This window comes from Canis lupus, chromosome 34, assembly GCF_011100685.1.
Source record: "Canis lupus familiaris isolate Mischka breed German Shepherd chromosome 34, alternate assembly UU_Cfam_GSD_1.0, whole genome shotgun sequence".
In the NCBI taxonomy this organism is placed as follows: Eukaryota; Metazoa; Chordata; class Mammalia; order Carnivora; family Canidae; genus Canis; species Canis lupus.
This window is the reverse complement of record NC_049255.1, coordinates 20,905,982-20,928,461: the sequence shown is the minus strand read 5'-3', so window position 1 is coordinate 20,928,461 and position 22,480 is coordinate 20,905,982. Positions and strand designations below refer to the sequence as shown.

General features: G+C 38.4%; 1 protein-coding gene and 1 long non-coding RNA gene across 10 annotated transcripts in view; one reads left to right on the top strand and one right to left on the bottom strand.

Moving 5' to 3' along the window:
• The window catches only part of LOC478670 (LIM domain containing preferred translocation partner in lipoma), a 603,162-nt gene that overhangs the window by 415,147 nt on the left and 165,535 nt on the right, over positions 1–22,480 (bottom strand). The window lies entirely within an intron of this gene.
• Positions 10,157–22,410, top strand: LOC111093965. Its single transcript, XR_005383901.1, has 6 exons — positions 10,157–10,392; positions 12,587–12,740; positions 13,178–13,325; positions 16,700–16,840; positions 20,978–21,068; positions 22,180–22,410. It is a non-coding gene; the product is annotated as an uncharacterized LOC111093965 (long non-coding RNA).

The window sequence follows — 22,480 nt, the reverse complement described above, 5'->3', positions numbered from 1 at the left end:
TTTGGCAAGAAAGATGGGGGGAGAGGGTGGAGAAGAGGAAAGGAGCATGGAGGCACGGAGAGCTGAAAGAAGGGTTAAAGAAACACAAGAAATGGTGGGAAAGGAGACAGAGTAATGAGCCCATTTCACTTTGCATAGTCATGCTGAGGCCTGACATCAGTGCTCATGGCTCCCACAGTCTCTCCATTAGACCCAGTGACTCATCCCCATGACCCATTCACTAAATACACTGTTCTTTCCTAACACTGTTTCCATTCACGGAAAGTCTCCTTTCTAAGCTCCAGATGAAATGTATCTCCAGGAAGCCTTGCCTAATGTCCCTGATCAGAAGTAATATCTTATCTCTTTCCACCGTTCCCAACAGGCCTTGCCTAGAGCTTTGTTACAATTCATTTCACATATTTTAAATGCCTCCCATTAAATCATTAGTTTCTGAGAACAAAAAGCATATCTTGTTTGTCTCTATGAACTCCTAGGCATCTCTATCAGTGGCTGAACAGAGATTTTTTAGAAGTATTCCCTTAAGTTCAACTCAAAGAACTTAGAAAGCTTCTTCTAGCACTGACACTCGGGACTGCAAGTCTGGACATCTCACTTATTCATTTATTCGTTCGCTCATCAAACAGTAGCTCATGAATCACCTATTGTCCGCCATCCACTGTGCTCAGACCCCTACTATGCTATGGTGCCCCTCTGAAGTTTATAGTTGAGTCTGGGACGAAGGCAGTGATCACATCATTGCACACGTAGGCCACTACAAAAGCAATCACGATACCAAGAAGATACAGGAAGGGCCCAAGTGATGACAAATGAGCTTTGCTATAGTTTTATTGGTATTAAAAACTTAAACAGGGGGCACCTGGGTGGCTCAGTGGTTGAGCGTCTGCCTTTGGGTCAGGTCATGATCCCGGGGTCTTGGGATCAAGTCCCGTATGACGCTCCCTGTAGGGAGCCTGCTTCTCCCTCTGCCTATGTCTCTGCCTCTCTCTGTGTCTCTCATGAATAAATAAATAAAATCTTTAAAAAATAACTTAAACAATATTACAAAAGAAGCGAATGTTCAATTTGAACCTATATCCATGCTTCTATATTACCTTCTGAGATACAGAAACATAGATCACAGATACAGGTACAGATCATGGTAAAAGATGGCGGCCATACAATCGTGAAAACCTGGGTTCCATCTTTGCTCTAGAACATGCTAGTCATTAATTCTGAACTTTTCCATTAATAAAATGAAGACCATAATCTCTGCTGACAGGATGGATTTATGAAGACTCAATGACAACAGACTGAACACATTTGCAAAGGAGATATTGTTTATACATAAAAATGTGTCGACATCAAAGTCTGATTTATATATATAAACACACATATATTCACATATACCTAGAAACATATATAAACATGAACATATACTAGGATTTCCCATTATGCTACAATTTTTTTTTTCATCACAGCAATTTCAGTCATTCTGCTGCCCTTCTTTATGCAACATTTTCTCTGCCAGCAGAAGACAGGAGAGGTAGGTCAGAGGATGTCAAAGTCTTGCTGCCTGATTCCTCTGCTCACAGCTAGAATAAACAAAGGACCAAGGACCAAGGACCAAGGACTTGAGGCAAACCCCAAAGATCAAGCTGCACTACTCAATGAGGACACTGATTAACCTAACCTCAGGTCAAATCAGCGTCAGCAGTATCTGGAAAAATTCTGAGATTTTAATGACACCATGCACTGACACTGAGGGAGTATGGTAGCATAATTTTTACTTGTGGGTTTGTCAGCAATCATACAAGAATGCAAGATGTATACAACTGAAACAGCATATTTACATCTAGTTTCCTATATAAAGAAGGCTGATGTGAAATCCTAGACTGCATGTCTCTTCTCTATCAATCATAAAGAACGACAAGAAAATCCTAGAAGGAAATGCTACCGCTTCATAAGCAGCAGTGAAATCATTTATTAATGATACCATTTAGGAAGTGCTTACCGAGTGCCAGGCACTATTAAAAGAACTTTCAATTTAATTCCTAACCTTCACAACAACCTAGGAAGACAGAATTATTATTCTCTCTCTCTCTCTCTCTCTCTCTCTTTTTTTTTTTTTTACAAAAGAGTACATTGAGATTCAGAGAAGTTCATCAACTTGCCTACGATCACACAGCTGGCATTTACTGCACACATGGAACAGACACCACTCATTTGGCACTATGCTAGGAGGCAAGAAGAGGTGATGAGGAAGGGAGAGGTCAAAGCGGAGATGGCCCTGACCCAGAAATGAGTTCTATACTGATTCTACTCAAAGAATCTGCAGAGAAACTAAAACATGAACATAAATTACCAATTTTCCAAGTTAGAAAAATTTAAGTACCACAAGAACTGCATAGTTCTGGGGCACCTGGGTGGCTCAGTCCATTAAGTGTCTGCCTTTGGCTCAGGTCATAATCCCTGGGTTCTGGGATCGAGTCCCGCATTGGGCTCCCTGCTCAGTGAAGAGTTTGCTTCTCCCTCTCCCACTCTCCTTGGTTGTGCTCTCGCTTTCCGTCTCTCTCTCTCTCTATCTCCCTCTCTCTCTGTCAGATAAATAAAATCTTTTTTAAAAATAAGGAAAAAGTTAAGTTCCATCTCAGTGTTTATCAGGGTGGGGGGAATAATGAGAACTCCAGGCATAAAAAGCTACATAATTACTATGAATTGCCTTTTTCTTCACAACTTTACATATGTCAGTTGGACTTGATACCTTTAGAACAAGCCTATGCACTATATGTTCTCTGAGTTCATTTTTCCAGTGGGTAATTCAATAATACAGTTTACGGTAACTAGACTGGAAACTTCCGAAGGGCAGGTACTCTATACAATATCCTCAGTGCATAGGATGGTGCCTAGTACACAGTGCTCAAGAGGTAAGTCATTAGGTACTGAATGAACTAATGTGTTCATTAATTAGTTAATTAAAAACTGAGTAAATGAGTGAATACAGAAACATAAAGCCAGGTGTACACTGCTAAGAAGCACAGACTACACTGGAGTTCATGAACTCAGTTCCGACTGCTAAGTCCCTGTCACCAGGTGTCACTTTGCAAAGATGAGTGCCAAGGGACTTTTGCTAGACAGCAGGTGGGAGTTTTCTTAGCTGAGAGACCACACCGGTGACCTAAATGGTCAATGATTTCAAGAATACCAAGAAACAAAACATCAACTTTTGTTTTATCCCCCATCATAGCAGGAAGAACAGAATGAACCACAAAAGCTGTATTATCTAGAATTTTCTTGAGAGCTATAAAGCAACTCATTTGCAGAAGTCGTTGATTTTGTACATGGGGACTGTTTGGTAAAATTGAGGAAGCAAACGATGGTTGACTTCCTGGAGTGACTCACGGCTGTAACCCCCTTTGACAGTATTAATAGAACAGGGGGAAAATTTCCAGGAAACATCAATTACCACAACTACCAAAATAGAAAAGGCGGCTGGTGACTTAATCACTAAACTTTAGGGGAGACTACTCTCTTTATCAGAAAAAGACAACAATAAATCAAACTAATACATTTGGAAACTAGAGAATAGCATCCTTTCACACTCTGCAGTTAGCTTATTTTAACTAAGATTTTGCTTCAGTGAAATGGCCATACCTCCTCTGACCTGGTTATAGCTGAACCAAGGTTCTAAGGTCAAGATTAGACCTCCAAGAGATAGGTATATGTATTAAGTGATCCATTCATCCATTCCTTCCTTCTTCCCTCCAACCGTGAATTAATAGGTGTTTACTGAGCACCTACTGCTATGTTCCAGATTCATACTCCTTCGGAAACAATGAAACAAAAGAAGGAACTACAATAAATATATTTATAATAACATGCATTAAAATAGAATATTTACATATTTACATGTAAAATGCTTGGAATAATATCTGGAACATAGGTAACAATGCAGAAAAGTTTCTTCTCATTATTATCATTACCCTAGTCGGTCCTAGATTGGGGTTTTGTATTGGTCTTCCGGAGAACAGAATCAGTCCCCTGCAGTTGCACAGCTATGACTCTGGTCATGCAGGCCAATCGACCTCTGTCTGCTTGCTCACTTATCACCATCCCTCCATGCTTGACTGTCCTGACTGCAAAGAAACTACATGATCCAGCCCCAAAGGAGACCACATTGGGCAGTGTAGTTGGACCATCTCTCTCTCATCCCAGTTGATATATCTCCAGGGCCTATTTAAATGAAATGGGTATGGCTCAACAAACAGCCCACCCCTCTCATCCTCACCCGCCTCACATACATGAAAATCTTCTAGAGCAAGGTCCAGATATCCTTCCTGGACCCTAGGTACTTCACCACAACTGCCGTACTTACTGCAGGATGGGATTTAAGGAAAAGGATATTTTGGCAGGTGCCAAAATATCAGCCAGTAATAAACATGCTCCCAATTTCTTCAATATGCTACCTCCCCAAAAAGCAGTACCCATGGAACCCCTCACTATGTCCTACAGGAGAAAAACGCTGGAGGCAACACATATGACAGGCAGTATGGCAAAAATTAAATAAATTCCAGTATAGCTTCTCTAAGGACTATATAAGTCACCACTTATACAATGAGGGAAATTCTTACCCTATAACATTAAATAGAAAAATTAAAAAAAAAAAAAGAAAAATTAAAAATTAGATCTCTCCTCAATTACATACTATAAAAATTAGGGATGCAGATTGACAAAGAACAAATCAGTTCATAGAAAATGGAGGGGTGCTGGATGCTCAGTTGGTTAAGTGGCTACTTTCGGCTCAGGTCATGATCCCAGGGTTCTGGGATCAAGCCCCACATCGGGCTCCCTACTCAGCAGGGAACCTGCATCTTCCTCTCCCTCTGCCACTCTCCGGCTGTGTTCTCTCTCTTTCTCTCTCTCTCTCTCTCCTCTCTCCTCTCTCTCTCTCTCCTTCTTTCTCTCAAATAATTAAATCAAATCTTAAAAATAAAGAAAAAGGTTGATATGATGGGCAAGAGGATTATATTTCTCAAAATGAATTTTCTTGTTCTTATAAAATAGCTTGTGCACATTTTGAAATGTATGGAAAGTCTTCAAATTTACCTACATTCACAAAGAAAAAAAATATTCCAAGGAGGATTTTTTCTGATTGAAATATATTCGAAAACTTCAAGTGTGTAACAAATTATCCTAATAGCAGGAACTTTTCCTTCTGAAGGATACACAAGTACTCCCCAAATTATATCCAGGCATTACTTAGCGTGTCAGTCAAACGCAGGCACTTTGGAACGGAAGCTCTCATATCCTCCCAGATCCATTTAGCCTGAAGCCTACAAAAGAAGTCATGTGCCTCAGTCTCATTCATCAGCAGCATCAAGTGCTATTTAGGAAAGTTGCTAACTTCAAAGAGCATCATCTTAATTTCTAATTATGACCATGTGAGCAGCTATATAAATGGCTGACTTCCAAGGAGTTTACATCCTGACCCCACACTGTGGTTGGTTCCAGGATCCAGGCTGAAAGTCCGGCAGAGTCTCCCTTCCCTCCCTCTGATCACCCCTTCTTCACCTGGCAGACCTAGAACTCCCTGTTGGCCTGTGAATCTCCTCTCATATCCCCATCACGGTCACATGCCTCCACTGCAGCTGGCCACCCCCACACGCTCCACCCACCACCATTCTCCCTACCCCTCACCTCTTAGTCAACTGTACCTTTCAGCCTTCAGGCCCCACTTTCCTTGGTCTATCCAGGCCTAAAAATATATGACTTTCTTCAAAATCCCTACTGACCGTAAAGTCTTGATTATTTTCCAATCAGTTCATTATTTGTTAAATCTCACCCCAAAGCACTTCTGAGTCTTTTATATATAAATCCCAGATCTTAAGTCTTTGTTATTCTTTTTTCCCAAGACAATTAATAGTACTGGACAAATATCGGGCCCCAAGTACATACAGGCTTAAAAGAACATTAAGTACATAGTTACGATACCAACCATAAACAGGAGTTATTTAGGAAATGCACACACACTTCTCAGGTAACAACGGCTCTGTACATTGCTACGATCACAAGTGGGAATCTGGCAGCGTTAAATCTGTGAGATGTGATGCTAACTAACCACCTCCAAGACAGGGAATCGAAAATCTGCTTCTGTGTACTGACCTCTGAAACACTAGTACCTCCATTTTGCTCAGCCTCCAGTTTTTTCATCTAAAATGAGAAGCATTCAAACAGACCATCTGAGCTGAACACCAGCAGGGACCTTCCATGACCTAACTACTCTCCCTTGGGGTAAGGAGTTAGGATCCCTTCACTCTGCTCTTGGCACCATGATTTCATAAGTGAGCGACACCAGGTGACCTCAACTTCGGATACTTCAGCTTAGTCACCTATGAAGTGAGAGTAGGTACTCCTGCCACTTATGTATCAAAAAAGAGTTCTAGAGATCAAATAAAATAATGGCTGTGAAGGTGTGCTACAAATGTAAAATGTCATGGAGATTTAAGGAAATATATTTACTCTAATCATTGTTAAATCAGATTGGGAACAGAGAAAGTGCTGGGAGTACAGGCTAGAGGAATCCTGCCCTAGAAGAAGCCTGTGGAGAGGAAGCAGATCAATAAATGAACTTCAAGACCGCCACACACCTTTCTGTCTCCTCTGCCAGTAGGAAAGCTTTAGAGAACCAGGTGACTGAACAATGTATCTCTGTACGTGAGTGCCTGGAGCCTCCTCAAGGAAAGGCACCAAAGCAAAATTACAAAGTCCTCAGGTCCATGGGGCACCTGGGTGGCTCAGGGGTTGAGCGTCTGCCTTTGGCTCAGGGCGTGATCCCAGGGTCTTGGGATCGAGACCTGCATAAGGGCCCCCAAAGGGAGCCTGCTTCTCCCTCTGCCTATGTGTCTGCCTCTTTCTCTGCATCTCTCATGAATAAATAAATAAAATCTTTTTTAAAAAGTTCTCAAGTCCATTATGATTGTTGCATTTATTTCCCTTAACTGACTTAATAACCAAGCCAGTCTAGTTCAGAAAGTGACATCAGTAAGAACATTACACCCAGTATCCCCAATAATGGAGAGTATTTCTATGTTTTTTTTTTAAGATTTTAAATTTAAATTTTAATTTTAAAGCTGTAGTATCATAAAAAAATCAATGTCATTCACTATTGCGTCTTTCTGTCACACTTCAGTTCAATCAATCCCATTAAATAATGTTGGTCAAAGGTATATAACACTCTTCTATTATCTTGTCTCCATTCTCAGCCTGTAAGTACAGCATTATATTTCAGGTGATCTAGGATTATACCAATTCTACAGATTCCAGAGCATGGGTCGCTCCAGAGAGCCATACAAAAAATTAAAAAATAAAATATAAAAATCCATATTTAAAAAAGTAAAATCTGTAACTCTATTCTTGTTACTTTCTGAGATGACAGAAGCATTGTAAAATGTTTATTAATGTCCAGTAAAGTAAAGTCCTTATACAACAGAAGAGCCAGTCACAGCAAATACTCATCTTAAAAACATAATGGCAGATTAGATCAATATTTTGCAAGAAAAGATATTTATATGTTGTGTTTGCATTCACAATTTGCTAGTTCATTGCGATTGTGTTTTAATATTAAGCATCCTTACAATTAAAATTTTATCTTACTTCAGGCCTTAAAACTTTTAATTAATAGTCTTTTACATTTTCAAATATGATAGTTATTCTTTTTTTTTAATTTATTTTTTATTGGTGTTCAATTTACCAACATACAGAATAACCCCCAGTGCCCGTCACCCATTCACTCCCACCCCCTGCCCTCCTCCCCTTCCACCACCCCCAGTTCGTTTCCCAGAGTTGGCAGTCTTTACGTTCTGTCTCCCTTTCTGATATTTCCCACACATTTCTTCTCCCTTCCCTTATATTCCCTTTCACTATTATTTATATTCCCCAAATGAATAAGAACATATAATGTTTGTCCTTCTCCGACTGACTTACTTCACTCAGCATAATACCCTCCAGTTCCATCCACGTTGAAGCAAATGGTGGAGTATTAAATATCAAACAAAACTATATGAAGATCTGTCTAAAGGGGAAGAAATATATATGTATATTTATATTCAAGCATTATTTGTTCTAAAAAGATCGCAGGTATTAATTTGTATTTCTTTACTTTTGACACCCCGGAGGGAGAAAAACATTGTAATAACACCTGTATTTGTATGAGCACATGTCTCACAGTAGCAGGAAATGCAGTACAGATATTATTTAATCAAACTTTACCTTATCACTGAGCAGTGAGCAATGGGTCATTATCAAGGGGTCATGTTAGTTGGAAAGAAACAAAAAAATCCCATAAAATATGAAAATTTGGGGGTGGAAAAAATCAAGTCTGGTGAGTTCAGGGAGGTCAAAAAACAACTCAGAGGAGGCAATTAACATGACTTACAAAGTGTCGTCTCTCCCATGACTTACAAAGTGTGGCCTGTCTACAATGGTCTACCATCCTCAACTTCTCCATGCATGGATCTTCTCCTTTCCTCAAAGTCCAGCCCAGAAGTTTCCTATACTAGTTTAGCCTTCACTCATCATCTTTCCAGTCAGATTAAGCAATCCATTCCTCTGAGTTTTCTTTTTTTTTTCCTCTGAGTTTTCTGATTTTAATTTTACCCTAACTGTAGTGTTTAACAAATTGTATCTCTCCTTGAACTTAGTTGTGTACCTGTCTTCACTCCCATACTACTGAGATACCTGAAATGAAGAAATAGGATTTAATCTTCAGTGGATGTTTCTTCCTAACACAACACAGAACCTTAAAGGATGTAGGGAAATCTATCCATGGTCCTTCTTGAGGACTGAATCTTGGAGAAAGAGAGATTCTATTGGATGATTTATGGGACCCTTTCCAGCTATAAATTCCAAATATTACACTAAGAAGGAATTTATGGCATTATCTAATTCAATCCCAGCAAATGAGGGGCTCCAGGAGAGAAAAGGATGTGTCGAAGTGGAACCAAGTTGCCTGAGTCCAGTCCGGTGCTTCTTGGTCATGATATAGTACCTTTCTAAATTGCTGACAGTCCAAGAATTGCCTCAGGTTTATTTCCCTAAACTTCAAGCCAGTATCTCAGGATACATCTACTTGACAGACAACAAGGAAATATTAGCTTAAATAACCATTACTCTGAACATCACAATGCTGGCCAAGGGCTCTTCACCATCACTGAACTTGCTGTTTGGCATCATTCTGATAAAATTAAAATGGAAGCCAAATGCTGATCCTAGCCTAGTGCTTTTCAAACTGTAAAAAGCAACTCATTAATAGGTCAAAAAATCAATTTGCTGCCCTCCAAAAGTATTTTTTAAAACTGAAGTAGAATAGGAAACATCAGTGCACATCATGTCAAGTAAGAGCCTACACTGTTAAGTGAAATTTTCTTTCATATTTATATATATATATATATATATATAGTGTGCAGGTACACATGCATGTGTGGAATCTCAATGTAAAATGTATTTCTTACCACCACTTGTCTCAAAAAAAATTTCAAAGCTACTCCCCTGGGCCAAAGTCTGTAATGATAAACATGAGTAGCTACAGAACCGAGTGCCACATAGGTAACAAGAAGGGTGGGCAAAAGCAGATCTTATCCATCACCTCTAGATTTTGCATTCCTGTTTCTTGGGAGAGCAATCCAGATCTCAAATGAAAATACTGGGTACAATGAAGAGCCACCACGTTCCTCCCTGACATATACTCATGCTTGAGACTATCAGTCCTATGTTAGGAAACAAGGCTTCCTTGGTCCCCGCCCACCCTTTGCCCCTTTCCCCCACTTTCTGAGATAAGTTTTAAAAAAATTACCAAAAGAGAGAGGAAGGAAGGCAAAGAAAAGTTTCAGTTTTAGAGGAGTCTTCTTTGTTTGTTCACTTATTTCTTTTTCTTTCTTTCTTTCCTTTGTTATAAGAGAGACCCCAAGCCAGCCTATAGGAGATACCACATAGGAGTCATGTCCCTGGGCACTTTCAACAGACTTTCAGAACATTTTTGCTTTCTACTTCCCTGGCTGGATGGCCGGCTTTGAGTAATTTTCTCTTTCTCCTGGGGTTGGTTGCTAAGAGACACTCTATTACTTCTCTTTCTCTTATGACCCGATTACTGTGATCAGCAAAGACAGCGTGCAGACAACACCCTGACATGGCTCATACAAGATCGCTGAGCCTGGTTACAAAACGACGGGCTCTATTAACCCTCTCACAGCCATCAGACTAAGATGTCCAAAGTTCTGTTTTAGAAGGGTCTAAGAATTTTCTGGATCTTCCTTTAAAACGTTGGTCATGACAGATGAACTGCATCTACTATTACAGAAGCCAATATTCACACTGAAATACATTTCAACAAAGCTTCAGGCCATCTCTGTTATATAGGTAAATAAAAAGAAAAAAACAAAACAAACAAACAAAAAAACAAAACCCAAAAAGTCCTGAGTTGGATCTCAGCTTGGATAAGCTTGCATAATCTCAGCTTGGATAAGGAATGACAAGGCTGCTAGAAAACCCTGATCAGCTTCTTAGGCAGGGTCTTCCAGTCTCCCCTTCTTTCTCAGGCATACACAACCAAGGTAAAGTTCACATCTTGTTTATCTCTAATTCAGCACGGCTCTTGGCATAGATGTTTGTTGAATGAATAAATGATTAGTGCCCAGATTAAGTTCTTCTTCCCATCCCTTGAGGCTCCTATCCACTCCCCCCAACCAAACATTTCAGCAAAAGGAAAAAGAAATGGTTATATGTTCCTTTTTAAAGGTTTTCATGCCCTCCAAATGGACCAGGAATCTTTTTTTTTTAAAGTAAATGTAAGAATGTAACAAAAGATTCTGGATCTTTATCCATCCCTAGTTTGTATTTCCCTTACACTACCCTGGAAGATTTAGGTAGCCAGCCAGACACTCATTCATGTATTTTACTTTCCTCCCTACCACAAGGTTAACTTGGAAAATTTTTAATACTTTTCTTACCAAGGCCAAGTTTGCATATCATCTATAGCATATCTCTAAAGATATCATGCTCCCCAAATTCCCAAATACCCCATGAGTGAAACCTAAAATTTTACCATTAGAACGTCATGCTTTCACCTTAAGGTTCTGGTTTCTATTAAAAATAAAGTCCTTTTACCAAAGTTATGATTTGAAATACTATAAAAAATATAGATTTCTCTTTCTGACTGATGGAATAGATGGATAGATAGATAGATAGATAGATAGATAGATAGATAGATAGATAGACAAATAAGATAGATAAATAATGGATATATATTTAGGCAGAGATATATACATATGTATCTCAGTGGGTATACATTTAACAAATATTTCCTGTATGGAGTTTGAGAGTCAACATATGAAATACAATAGAGGGGACGGGACGCCTGGGTGGCTCAGCAGTTGAACATCTGACTTTGGCTCAGGGTGTGATCCTGGAATCCTGGGATCAAGTCCCATATCAGGCTCCCTGCATGGAGCTTGCTTCTCCCTCTGCCTATGTCTCTGTCTCTGTTTCTGTCTCTGTCTCTCTGTGTCTCTCATGAATAAATAAAATCTTTTTAAAAAATACAATAGAAACACAGAAAGATTATGAAATTTGGAGTTAGAGCTGAATTCAAATCAAAGATTTGTTAATGATTAGCCACAGGATATCAGGCCACTTAACTATAATTTCCCTGAGCCTCAATTTCATTATGTGAACACTGGAAATATTAGTACCAAATTTCAAATGATGCTATAAAGATGATACATCAGATACCTAGCATATGGTAGGAACAAATAAAATGTTAGTTACGATATGAACTGTAGGTACTTAAGAACATCAATTTTTACTTTACTCTGGTGTACAGAAAAGAACATTCAAGGGTATTAGCCTCCAATGAGAGAACCAAGAGGGTACGGAAGCAGCAGAGGAACACGCTGAAGGAATACAGAATGGAGAGCCGATGGCCCATTCCACAGCCTAACTGAATTTATAATATTCCATGGGAACAATTTTAGTCATGCCCTTCAGGAGTAACCAATTTTACGCAATTTCTGCAGCTGAATCATACTTTCATATAATTTTAGGACAGGAAGGAAGTGAAGAGATAATATTGTTCAATCTTATTGTTTTACAATTGAGGAACCCAACCCAGGGTGGTTCAGTGATAGACGTAGGCCACAATAGGCAACAGCAAGTATCCTTTCCCATGGACACACTTCCATCTGGTCAGCTCTTTTATCAAGAAGGCTTTGCCTTCTTGACTGGCTGCCACTTCCTTTCAGTGTGGTCAAGGTAAAATTACCTTTATTTCAGGAGGCCCTTTGGTTCTCCCATTTCAATGGAGTCTCCGCACACAGTTTTAAGACTGCATTCAGAACAAAGTCAAACTTTGCAATAGATCCTAGCTACTAACTAGGAATCATGGTTCTTTATACCAAGTCTGGGGAAAAAATAACAGTTGCTATGACAGTTGGGTTTATTTCTGAAAACAGGATGTTTGAAGGGCACTTCAAGCATAGTGCCCAGCTTCTAACTATGAGGTTTTTGCCCTGAAATTCCCTCTATGGCTCTAGCTTTGCCCTTCCTCTACTTCCAGCAAAATGCCCGGTTAATGCACTGGTCTATTAGCAACAAGTGTCCTGGCAGCTGTTCCAGAGAAGAAAAATTCTTTGGCAGACCCTAAAATGGGCATAGGTCCTAAGACATCTCCTTTCTCAACCTTGGACCAACACCTTTTTCCAGGATAAGAGGTAATTACCAATGACAATTTCAAGCTAGAACAGACACTATTTTCATAATTTTTATCTGTACTACATCAAGTAGAGAGCAAACTACAAGAGATAAGCTGCTTAGGAATGGTATAGATCTGTGACTAGCAAAACACCTTGCCTCCAGAAACACAACCTTTAAAAGGAAATATGGCTGAAGCAATAAAACAATAAAAATTTGGAAACAATAAAATCACTTGAAATCAAAAAAGAAAAAACTGAGAGGGGGAAAAAAAAAAACCTTAATTACACCTGACATGGTTCAATTAATTGAAAGAAAAATACCACAATAAATAAAACCTATATCCAAAAAATATCTAAACCGGGATGGAGGGAGGACTCAAAGTCACCAGTGCTGGTATAAAAGTGATTTTAATTTTACTGAACGTGGGCTTTGAATTATGCCTATGCCTTCTCAGGTTGGCACAAAAAGATATTTAGAAGTTTTTAGGAGACGATCTTGCCAGTGCTTCCTCTCCAGATGTCTATGAGTGTTGAATCACCTGCCTCTATTACTCTAGTGTTCTTTACATCCTGAACAAACACATGGAATCACAAATCACAAAGGTGAGTATAACTGTAAAATGACTTGTTGAATCACTGTACAGGTAAGGTGTGAAGAGTTTTTGTTCACTTTTCCAATGAATCTATGCTTGAGACACACTACAACCACGGAGTGGTAGCGTGTAACTGCAACACCCAAATAAACCATTGACCCAAGCATGAGAAAAGCAGCAGATTATCCTTCTTTCTTAAAAAAAAGAAAGTGAGCATAAAATTTAAGGAGCTATAAAACAGTTTAAACCTGCAAGCAAAATACACCAGGGAGAGCTGTTGCAAAGACCAATCATATAAGTCATTCTGATAATTTTCTTAATAACCAGAGCTTTGCTTTTACTATTAGTCATTCTGCACTCTAGCTTTTCCAGTTTGTTTCCTCAAAATTTAGAATTGCTTGGGTTCCAAGAACACCAACTTATTTATTAATCCGTAAATGTTACTTGTTCTAATCAGGCCACTTAATCTAATAATAGGAAAGATCTAAATTCATTTTTGGCCTTACTACCGTCCAACACCCTATACTCTTTTCCATGTACAGAAAGGGAAAATCATATTTAAAATATATATATATATACATGATTTTTTAAAAGTCACTGTGAAAATATCACATTATTAGTACATATGTATCATATATGTGTATATAGATTAGTAAATATACATACACATATCATATTTTCTTTAAGTTGAACAGTGTTATAACTGAGCCTGACAAATTGTGCTAACAATTGTAATGGCAATTCTTGGTATTCGCATCTTGGCTTAGGAAAAAGAATCCTCTTGGAGAATTTTGCCATTCTTCAACTGATGCAACAGCATTACATTCAGTTTTGGATCCTGACAGATGAGGCTTTCCAGGATAGGGTGGATAAAAATAATTAAAGGAGGTAGAAAGTACAAACTTCCAGTTATAAGATACATAAGTCCCGGGGGATATAACATACAGCATGGTGACCATAGTTAATAATAACATTTTGGATACTTGACATTTACTAAAAGATTAGATCTTAAAAGTTTTCCTCACAAGGAAAAAAAAAAATAGTGTAGCTACCTGTGGTGATGGATATTACCTCAACTCACTGTGGTTGACCATTTGGCAATATAAACATATATCAAACCATTATGTTGTACACCTAAAACTAATACGATGCTAGATGCCAATTAAATCTCAAATTTAAAAAAAATGTTTTTAAAATTTTAGAAACACTGCAGTGGAACTGTCGAGCTTGAAGGAGGGGAGGAGAGGGAGATGAGGGAGAGATCCCTATCTTAAAGACATGAAGGGTTCATACAAAAAAGGGACTGCAAGCTTCAAAGGCAAAATTAGGACCAAAAGCAGATTTGAGGAGTAGCAGCCTCCACCTAAATATGGGGAAATATCTTCCTAATCTAAAGGTAATGCAGGTGACACTATAAATAAAATCTGTCCCTGCCTCCACCATATATTCAAGCCAAAACAAACCTGCCTAAGAGGACATCTCTGCACCAGAGGACAGCTATGAAGTCCATGTCCCTCCAGGGAGCTTCAGAGTCGTTATTTTAGTTTTGCTATTGTTGTTTGGATAGAGAACCCTCAAATCTCTTACTAAACTTGTGAGTAGGTATTTTAAGCTTTATTCCCTCTGCAAAAGGGAACTTCTCCCATTATATTTTCTACAGTATTATTACATTTAAACCTATCAGTTTGGAGGGTGCCTGGGTAGCTCAGTCGGTTAAGGGTCAGACTCTTGACTCCAGCCCAAGTCATGATCTCAGGGTCCTGGAGGGACCTTCTCAGGAGGGGGGCGGGGAGGGTCTGTGCTCAGCGGGGTGTCTACTTGAGGATTTGCTCTCTCCTTCTCACCATGCCCCTCCTCCCACTCACATTTTCTCTTTCCCTGAAACAAATAAATGTTTAAAACTACCAGTTTCTGTATATTTAATCTGAACTGAGTCACCTTAATAAACTTTGTAACTATTATTTATCCAATAATTATTCATGGAATGCTTCCTCTGTGCCTGGACCATGTTAGGCATTGTGAATTTAACGGTGACCAGCACAGCGTTCCTCCTCACAAAGCCAAACTGTCTAGTTGACAAGGTAACTCTGACATTACCTACCAGAGTAAGTACCTGTTTTGTTGATATTTTTGCCCTTCCGTTCCTTTTCCAGAGATTTATAACTCAAAAGTGGTAAAGGGAGAGGTCCCATATAATGAGGACTGGGTCACAATTGGAGAAAAGTGACCACATTGCCATAGTTGCTTTTCTGTTATTGTTGTTGTTGTTGTTGTTGTTTTGCTTGGAGGACAGGTGCTTATAGCTTTAAGTACTAACTAAACTCTGGCTAGAGATTATAAATGTGACTAAGAGATATGCCCACATTTTCTGAAGGCAGATTTCAAATCAAAGGTAAAGGTAAACTTTCAAAACACATCAGAGCTGTCCAAAGACGATGGTATATCAGTGATTAGTATCAGGTAAGAGAGTGGGCCACCTCAGTACTTTCTGAAACTTGAGAAGGGTTCCCCAAAAAGGGTGCCAGTCCCAGACCAATGATATTAGAATATCTGAGAATGAGGCCCAAGCCTTGGTAATTTTTGGAGGTCCCAGATGACTAGTAAGTGTAGTGAGGGTAGAGAATCATTGAGAGACATCTAAAGCCCCTTGTCCCCTGCAACACGGCACTGGCTGTATTCTCAGAAGTGTGCAGACTTGACACCCTAAAGTAAAAGGGAAGGGACCCTGGCATACCCTTTCCACATGAGCAATGTCCTCAAGGAGAAAAGCAAACGAGCTAGAATACTAGCTTGTAATAAGCAAGTTCCAAGCTCTACGATGAGTTCTATGAGGGAGAGAGGCTAGAGCTACCAAGAACACACTGGATGGAGACAGAGCAAAGGGGACATGCACTTGGAATTCCAGAGATCACTATGGCTCTGCATGGAATAACCATATGGATTAAGATACCCATTTTGGGTTGTTAGGACTACTTGTTCATTTTCATTCATTCATTCATTTATTCATTCATTCATTCCCCAGAACATTCCTGGTTATATTCTTACCTCTTCTAACACTGCATTCAGGTTAATGAGATGTTTGCTAAATTCATTGGGATTTTGGGAAGACTGGTAGGAGACAGTACTTAGCAAACTTCTTGTATCAAGGGAAAAGCTGTGGCTTTCAGTACTGAACATAGTTCTACCCAAGGCATAAAAGCAAAAGACAGACATATGAAATAAGCTCGGGGGCCCCCACAAAACTTCTATGATTTCCAAGTACCATAATATGCTAACACTAGAAAACAGACTATTTTTAGTACTTGAGGTTGTTTTTGAACATCACCATACTTGAACCTTGCTGGGTTTTTTTTGTTTTTTGTTTTTCGTTTTTTTTCCTACTAGAGCTTTTCCATTCCTTCAAAATTACTGAGGATCACTGACCAAGATTGCCCATGGCAAAAGAGAACAGTGGTAATAAGGTTGGCAGAACCCAGGAAAGGAAAAGTCCACCTCTACCCTCCAGTGGCCTAGCGGAAGAGAAAGGTAAATGGGGAATAGATTGGTCAAGGCCAGAGTGAAAGCTGGCATTAACCCCAAGAGAAAAATGCAGAAGTTCTGATTCTCAGCCGTATTACAAACCACCAGCCATTCTCACTTCCCCTGCCAGCAGAGCTGACTTTTGCCAGCGAGGGAAGAACTAGTTTCACAAACAATTATCTCAATAAGAAATAAGGGTGGGGTACAAAGGGACCATAACCATAGTAAATTGCTTTTTGACTATAAGATCACTGTCAGGCTTTAAAAAGAAATTGATTTGTTCCTTGAACATTTTACTAGACCAGTTTATAATAACAAAATCAAGCTGGTAATTATTGGTTGGACTGATGTAGCTGAACCTTCTGTTCCAGAGCACAAAAAGCTTCAGAGAACAGAGAGGCAAAGTTGACCTGAACAGTTAACTTTCAAAATATAAAAGCTGCCATAAGAGCCACCACAAATGAGCCAGGGCAGAAAAGCAAGAGGGGATTTTCTACAGCCATTAATTGCCATATTACCATTATTATCATTATATAATACAGTACCATATGCAGAGCATTAAATAATAGTGTACTTTCCAAAGAGACTCTGGCCAACTGGGTTAGGCAATGGCCTCCTTGAATCAAAACCTATTGCTCCTTGAGGCTTGCATAGCTGTCTTGATTAGACACAGCGGCAGGCTCCAGTTGAAGGGACGATTCTTCTTTTCTGAAGGGAGGTAGAATAGAGTAATTGCCAGATGTTTGCAATTTTAGCTATAAAAAGATGGCTGCTTTCCATTCCTGAGTATGTTGAATCTTTTTTTTTTTTTCCTTTCTACCCAAGCTATTGTGGTTCACTAAAATAGGCCACTGCACTGATGAATCATCATTCAAAACTGCAATAATGGAAGCAGAACAAATATGACATTTTAAAATCACATATAAGAGGAATAAGTAAAAATGTATGGGTAATAGTTCTATGCTAAGCAACAGAAAACATGCTGCAGTATAAAGAACCTGATTTTGGTTCAGAAGAGTTATTCTTGCATCTCTTCTTGACTACCGTCTACCTGTAAGACCAGGTACAACCAATCTTAACATGGAGACTTGATGTCGACAACTACTAAATGGGGTCACTCTCCCTGCCTGGCATCCCTCTCAGAGGAAAGAACTCATGCCTTATCCATCTCCATACTGTGCTTTGCATATGTACTGCCCAGAGGAGATGTGCAAATATATATGGTAGGAAGGTATATCAAAACCATACATCATGATATAATTCCATACATGGTATATAATGTATCGTATAAGCATTATATTTTCTGATATTATTATCAGAAACACCACCACCGCCACCATCATGAAATATTTCATTCTCTCTTCAAACCGTCTCCCTTAACTCTGGTAAGAGAAAAATGGAAATCTGACTTTTATTTAATTAAGCAGCATCAATATAACTAACTGGGTTGAGACACTGGTGACCTCTTAGCCAAGGGATGTTATCTTTCGTAATGAGTGAGTTAAGCATCTCTTTGAGGATCTGATGACATATAGACCCTTTCCCTGAAAAAGACATACACATGGACCAAATGTAAATACAACTTCAGGAGACTTGCAAAATCACAAATACGAATGCCAGAGATGAATGGGAACCAAGATAAAATTTCTAATTAATGATTGTTTCCTCTAAAAATATAATTAATAGCATCTCTAAAAAATTAAATAAAATAAAAAATTCTCTCTGCCTCATTTGATGTTTTGGAAAACAAACAATTTTAAAAATTAATAAAAATCACTAGTTTAAATAGTTTGATTTATATGATGTTTATTGACATTAGTATCCGTATGATAGTACAATAATAAAAATGCTCCTTCTTAAATAGACTACAAATATGAATCTACTTTTTTTTTGTTACAACATACTTCAAGTAAAGTCTCTGAGAAATATGTTCTACAAATTCAAAATAGGACATATCAACACATCAGCAGTCAAGCAGGGAAAAAATAAGATAATCATAAAACATCAACATAGAACGAAAAAGGATAAAACTAAGGTTATTATCTTATTTCTTAAGTAACTTATTTATTTGAAAGAGAGGGAAAGAGAACATCAGCAAGGAGAAAGAGAGGGAGAGAGAATCCCAAGCAGACTCCTCATTGAACTCAAAGCCCAAAGCAGGGCTTGATCTCACAACCCTGAGATCATGACCTAAGCCAATCAAGAGTCTAAAGCTTAACTGACTACACCACCCAGGCACTCCCAAAAACTAAGATTATTTTCAAAAACAGCCAGCAAGAGTTACATTTGGACAATAATGATTTTTAAAAATCTATGGACGAAAAACTATGGATTATGACTCCCAGATCTAATATTCGTGCTTTAATTTTAATAACAGCAGCAGTAACAATAGTGGCTTCTACTGAGACAGCTATTATTTTGTATGATACTCTACCAACACATTCACTGGATTTTGAAAATGACTCTGAGATATATATTTTTAAGATATATATATATCCATATATGTTTATATATATATATATATATATATCCATATATATATGGAAATATATACACACACACACACACACATAAACAAATTGAGACATCTTAAACTAGTTAGCCAAAGTTCCTAGAGAATTAGGGGTAAAATCAAACTTAAACCCAGATCTATCTGATGCTGGAATCTCCGTGCTTAAGCACTGCCTGCCCTGAGTCTTCCCTCTTGAAGCCTTCCAATTTTGTCCTGGCCCCAAGTACATTCTTCTTTCTGAGACCTCCAGGAAAATAATTATAGAACCACTTCACAGAATTTACAGCTAATATTGTTAGGTAACTCATCTTTTTCATGTCAAGTTTCTAATAAAAATATAACCTGCTGAAGGACTAGGATGTGTTTGTACTCTTCTCCTATCACTTAGAGAGCCCTATTCAATAAAAATGGCATGAGGTGTATCAGAATCGTCCCTGCTGAAGGAATTGGAATAAATGCAGAGGGTGAGGTTCGACAAAGTAAAATCCATCTAGCAGGGACCATGTGAAATGGGCATGTAGGACACCTCAAGGTCAAATGGTGTTATTTCCAGATACATATCATGTATTGGCCATCATTCCTAGTAAATAATTTTTATAAAGGAAGCACCTAATAAAATCCAAATAGCTATTACATATATGAACATACATCAATAACAAAAACAGCAAATTTAAATGTCATTTTAATTTTAATGCCAATAAAACTACCAATGATACCTAGTAAGTTTAAGCAAGATGATATAATTCACCTGAATTAATGGACATTTCAAATGGTTATTCAAGAACTTTCTGAAAAAAATTTCTTGGTAATGACTTCTTAAGATTACTTGGCTGTTTTATACCTCTGTATACACCCATGCACAGGTAGTTTTTGCATGTTATTTGGATGAATTCAATTTTCAAACAGCAATGAATGGTAGTAATTGGAGAAAATAACAGTGATCAGTTTTTGCTCTTTTAATACAAAATACTAATAGCATTAACACAAGACGCAGTGCAGTCCTAAGGGAAAAAACTCTATACGCGGAATTAGGAGACAGGGATTCAAATGCCAGCTTTGCCCTATGCTGGATGTTTCACTTTGTATTATATTCTCTGCAAATTAAGGCTGATGATACCTACCATTTACAACATAGCTAAAAAAATTAGGTTAACAGTAAAGCAGAGTGGCTTTCAGATGAAATAGGCTAATAAAACTACTAAAAGTTTTTCCCACCCTTTTGACAATGTTCTGCCAGACAAATTGTTTTAGTGATGGTAATAATCAGTGATTACTACACAGTGGTTATTAATATTAGGAATATTTTACTTAAGGCAAAGTACAAAAATTTGGTAACATGTGGCTTCTTCATTTATGAGACTCACTGGGGGGTCCTCTGGATCTTAGATTTTTCATTTGTCTTTAGGAACTGTAATAATGTAGGAACCATAATAATGTTACAACATATTGTGGTGACTGAACTAGATATTATTATTATTTTTTTTGAACTAGATATTATGTGGGAAAGGAATCTGAAATGAATTCACACACACACACACACACACACACACTACACACACATCTTTAAAGTGGCACTTTGTAATGAATATTTCATAATAAAACCCTTCTTTCATTGCTTCCTATTTTCTCAGGATCACTCAAAGTAGAGATAAGTAAGAAAGCAACACATAACAAAGCAACAAAAAGATTTCAAGTTTCCTCACTTCACACGTGTTTGACTAGGTAAGTAAGGCTGGTTTGATCCAAATTGCGGAGTGCTTCTTTTCCCCTTCTTTTTTGTCTTAGCATCTATCTACAAAGAAATATTTCACTCTCAAGCATGACAGACACTTGGGGAGAAATGGTACAATCTTTCTGCCCAGGACCAGCAGGAAGATGCTTCTTGCCATGGTGTGATAAGGTCAGCATGCTCCTGTTTCTTGGTGCTTCCTCCTTGTAGCTATCCAACATTCTGGAGCTGTTCCTAGAACTGTATTTTAGAGCATACTAGATTTTCAGTCTACTCATAATGAAGTTCCTGTGCTCCTATTGCAAAGGGACTTGCAGAAGCCCAGATTCACGGCCTAAAAACATCAGCAAAAGGCTGCCAAAATCACGAGGCTGAGAATGGGAATCGTTCTCGACTCTTGCACATGCTATTCCCTTTGCTTGGGGTGTCATCCTGTTATCCACCCTTTACTGCTTGGCACACAACTAACCCATTCTCTAAGACTCTGTTCAGATGTTCCCTCCTCTGTGAAGCTTTTCCCAATTTCTCCTATAGCACATCCTTCATATTCCTTTACAGCATATAGTTTACAGACCTTTACAGAGATATGGTGCCTATTATATGTCTATCCCTGTAGCAAGCCATCTATTCTGTTTGAGATCAGCAATATACAAAGTAAAGAACGGATAGTATTGGAAAATACTGGTGGTCAAAGTGCTAGAAAGCTTGAGGTATCACATCTCAGGTACTCTTCTGTCCCTAGAGCTATGCACAGACTTCCAGTCTCTAGATACAGTAATTTTAAGAAAAGATGATAAAAATATAATATCATGATATTTTTTTCTCTTTTGCAGCTCCTAGGGTCAATCATTGTTCCAGGGTATGATTTCTTTATATGGTATATTTGCCCAAAGCCTCAAGTGTTGGATTTATTTTTATAATATCCATAATGAATCCATTTATAGATGATTTACATAGGCCTGTCATGACCCAAAATCAGCTGAGATTTCAGGCATCACTACCTGAAGTAACACAATAGGAAGTGCTCTATAACACAGAAGCCTGGGCATTGCTGAAACATTCTAGAAGAATCTTTTTTTTTTAATCTTTTTACTTCCATCTTAGGATTCCAATTAAAATTCCTTGAGACATATGCAGAAAACTCTGTTATGATGAAAGCACAGAGGGAAAAGCACAGCAAGGTGAAGAATGATTTGAGTCCCTGAACCTCTACATTGTTCACATGATAAAGGATACTTAAGACTTCAAAAGCCACTGTCATTAACTAAGAAGAGTGTGTACCCACAGGACCTGCAGAAGATTCAAAAGGCATTAAAACACCATTCCCTGGAGTTATTGAAATAAATGAATGGTTCCCAAACTTTCGTTGAGCCACAATCAGAATTATCTGGGGAGCTTTGTTTTG